This window comes from Nannospalax galili, unplaced genomic scaffold, assembly GCF_000622305.1.
Source record: "Nannospalax galili isolate Female #2095 unplaced genomic scaffold, S.galili_v1.0 scaffold1526, whole genome shotgun sequence".
In the NCBI taxonomy this organism is placed as follows: Eukaryota; Metazoa; Chordata; class Mammalia; order Rodentia; family Spalacidae; genus Nannospalax; species Nannospalax galili.
This window is the reverse complement of record NW_008354768.1, coordinates 175,620-179,999: the sequence shown is the minus strand read 5'-3', so window position 1 is coordinate 179,999 and position 4,380 is coordinate 175,620.

Below are 4,380 nucleotides of genomic sequence, written 5' to 3'. Positions count from 1 at the left end.
GAGGGGGAGGGGGAACAAGATTAGCTGAAAACAGCCAACCAGGCACAGGCTATAGTGGCTCTGAAACTCCACATGTCCTATTACTTCCCAGCAGCCCTCTAACAAGGCACAGATCATGAACTTGAAAATGGGCTCAAAATCATGGAAAAAACAGATTTCCCCCTACCCTTAATATCTCATTTCAACTTAAAATATATTTTCTAAGATTTCTATTTTATTTGTGTCTATGTGTGTCTGTGTGTAGGGACATGTTGGGAGGGTGCCCAATGGGGGCAGAAAAGAGTCAGATTCCCCTGGAGCAGTAGGTCGAGGTGGTTGTGACCTAAACAACATGGGTGCTGGGATCCGAACTGGGGTCTTCCAGAAGAGCAGCAAGTGCAGTGCTCTTAACGCTGAGCCATCTCTCTAGCCCCTTAAACATTTAGCTGTAGCCAGGTGTTGCTAATCCCAGCACTGGGGAGGCAGAGGCAGATGGATCTCTGTGGGACTGAGGCCAGTCAGACTGGTCTATATAGGCAGTTCCAACCAGCTGGGGCTACAGGGAGACTCTGTCTCAAAAACAAAACAATGTAAACCAGGCTGTAAACCAGGCGTGAAAACTCACACCTGCTGGGCATGGTGGCACATGCCTTTAATTTCAGCCCAGGAGGTAGAAGCAGGCATATCTCTGTGAGATCAAGGCCAGCCTGATCTACGTAGTGAGTTCCAGGCCAGCTGGGAGATCCTGTCTCAAAAAAGACAAAAGTCACACTTGTAATTCTGGAACTCAGGAGGCTGAGGCGGGAGAATTATCCCAGGAGGCCGAGGCGGAAGAATTACCCCAAGTTCCAGGCCAGTCTAGGCTACTTTATGAGACCCTGTCTTAAAAAAAATAACATTAAAAAAATAAAATAAGGGACTGGAAAGATGGGCTCAAGGGTTAAAAATACTTTGCTTTTGTAGAAAACTCAGGTTCGGTTCCAGCACCTAAATGGCAACTAAGACCTGTCCCCAACTCCAGTTCCAGGGAACCCAATGTCCTCTTCTGTCCCCTTCAGGCATGCACATGGTACACTTGCATACATGCAGGTGAAACACTCATACGCACAAAATAAAAAATAAATATTAAAAAAATTTTTAAAGCTTTAGGAATAAAAAATTCGTCGGGCATAGTGGCGCATGCCTTTAGTCCCAGCACTCAGGAGGTAGAGGTAGGCGGATCTCTGTGCGCTCAAGGCCAGCCTGGTCCATGTAGTAAGTTCCAGGCCAGCTGGGGCTACAGGGAGACCCTGTCTCAAAAAGACCAAAAAATAAATTAATAAATAAAAAATAAAAACAAAAAAGCCCAGTGTGGACTAGTTCACTGAGGTTGTGGACTGTTCAGTGACTGCCACCAGGGGCTGGTCCCCAAAGCTGGTCCCCTGTGGTGCAGAAGATTCAAACAGAGGTTGTTATACATCAACTTCTCCCAAGATAAATGTTAAGACCCAGGATGTTCCAGGGGAAAGTGGTCATGGTCACAGGCCAGTCCAATGGAGGCTGTTCCCCAGTTGAGGCTCCCTCTACCCAGGTGTGTCAAGTTGACAGCTCAAGCCAGCCAGCACAAACCCCAGTAAACACCAAGTGGGACTCTGGCCGTGTGCCCACTTCACTCTGTTATTGGTTCTATCTGGGGTGAGTAATTTGTTCACATCTCCCCAGAAATAGCATCACAAAACACAGGCAAATCTCTTTCCATCGTCCCCACCCAGGGTTTGCTTTGTCATCTCAAATGATGCTGGAAAGTCCCAAGGACTTCAAAGTGGCTGTGTGGACAGGGCCTTTTCAGACTCTCTGGGAGTCTGTCTTGTTTATTACTGTCGGGCGTTTGTCTCCACCTTCATCCTCAGGAGCCCACGCCACCCTTACAAATGACCCTGACAAACTTTCTATCAAGTGAAGCATTGATGTTCTGCTCAAAGACTGTGTCTGAACAAAGGAGGCGGGGCTTCCAGTCTGACGGCGGGTAGGTCACAGGTCTCTCTTCCTTTCCCAACCTCGGCAGTAACGCTCTGGCATCCGCTTTGGCAGAAGCCTGATTGATGCCTCCTCTTTCAAAAGCCTTCACAGGAGAATGAAGCAATTAAACTTGATGATGCACAGGGGAAGGAAAACAGCTCTGTTCGCCCCTGAGCCTACCTCAGGAAGATGCTGTGGCTTCCCCATGATTTTGAAGAAATTTTATGACAGTAGTTACATGGGCTTTTTGTATACTCTTAATTGAATCAGCCTGTCTGAACAGCTCCCAGTTTATGGAGTCAAAGTGTTCTTAAGTCATTGACTAGGAGGTTTCTTAGGAGAGTATTAAAGGGTTTTGCAGGTAAATGAGGACAGTACTGTACACAGAGCTTAACTGTGGGCTCAGCTTACAATCAGGCAAAGCAGGGCCAGCAAGATGGCTCAGCAGCTACAGGCATTTACTGCCATCCTGACAACCTGAGCTCAGTCCTTGGACCCACGTGGTGGAAGCAGAGAACCAACTGCGGCAAGTTATCCTCTGACCTCCACGTGTGTACTGTATACACACACACACACACACACACACACACACACACACAATTTTAAGCAATCAAATAGACAAAACACTGATGGCTTACAGGACCTATTTTCTAGTCAGTGCTGAGAATTAAACCCAGGACCTTGTATATGCTAGGCCAGCCCTCTACCACTGAGCTACATCCCCAGCCCTTTGTTCAACCTTTCATTTCTGAGATAGGGTGTCACTAAGTTGTTCTAGCTGGCCTTGATTTGGGATCATCCAACCTCAGGATTACAGGCCTGGATCACCACTATGGTTACTTGTTTTGTTCATTTATTAATTTATACAGGGTCTCGTGTATCCCAAGCAGGCCTCTCTGTATATCTGAGGATGGCTTTGAACTTCTGATCCTAAGAGCTGGGATTACAGGTGTGTGCCACCACACCCAGTGTTTCAGTGCTAGGGATCGAACTCAGGTCCTCAAGCATACTCAGTAAGCCCTCTACGAACTGAGCCATGTCATTTATTTTAATCATCATAGATCACTGAAATTCCCAAAGTGTGACTTTAATTTGTTAACCAACTTTGTAATTTAGATTTCCTTAACTAACCCAGCACTTCAGAGGGTGAGGATTTGTGAGCTTGAAGCCAGCCTGGGCTCTGTAGTGAGACCAAGACTCAATAAATATTAAGTTAAATGAAATTAAACGATATATAAGGAAATGAAGTAGAATATTGGCATTGGGACTAGGAGTGACGCTGGTTGGGTAGAAGCGCTTCTCTATAAGTACAAGGGCCTGGATTCAGTCCCTAGTTCCGCCAAAAAGAAGTGAGGAGAGGCTGTAGAGATGGTTCAGTGGTTAAGAAGGCTGACTGCTCTCACAGAAAACTCGAGTTCGATACCCAGCATCCACCAACAACTGCCTGTAACTCCAGTTCCAGGAGATCTGCCTCTTCTGACCTCTGCAGGCATTGTACGACATGGGTACACTTACATCCATGCAGGCAATACGCTCATACGCAAAAAAAACAACAAAATATTTTTTTTAAAAAAAGAGAAGGATTCGGCTGGAGAGATGGCTTAGCGGTTAAGAACACTGGTTGTTTTTGCAGAAGGCCTGGGTTCGAATCCCAGCACCCACATGGCAGCTAACAACTGTCCAGTAACTCCAGTCCCAGGGGATCCGACAGCCTCTTCTGACCTCCGCGGGCATTGCATGACACGGGTGCACTTATCTACGTGCAGGCAATACACACATACACAAAATATAAAAATAATAAAATTTTAAAAAGAGAGAGAGAAGGAGGTGAAGCAAGGGATGAGGAGGGAGAGGAGGAAGAGGAGGGGGAGAGAGGTAAGGGGAGGGGGAAGAGGAAGAGGCTGAGGACAAGGAGGAGGGGGAGGAGGGGGAAGAGGAAGAGGCTCGCTCATCAATGGTAAAGTGCTTGCCAGGCAAGTCTGTCAATCTGGATTCAGTTCCTGAAACCCATATAAAGGTAGAAGGAGAGAACGGACTCCACAAAGCGCCCTCAGGCCACCCACATTGCAGTATGTGTACTCACATACACATACACAAAGTGGAAAAAAAAAAAAGATAGTAATGTTTTTTTAATTTTATTTATTATTTTTATTTTATGTGTATGCGTGTATTGCCTGCGTGTAAGTAAGTGCACCTGTGTCGTGCAGTGCCCGCGGAGGACAGAAGAGATTGTCAGATCCCTTGGAACTGGAGTTACAGACAGTTGTTAGTTGCCATGTGGGTGCTGGCATTCAAACCCAGGTCTTCTGCAAGAACAGCCCATAATGTTATTTTTTTTTTTTATGTGTATGAGTGTTTTGCCTGCATGTATGTAAAGCGATCCATGTCATGTGATGCTCCTGG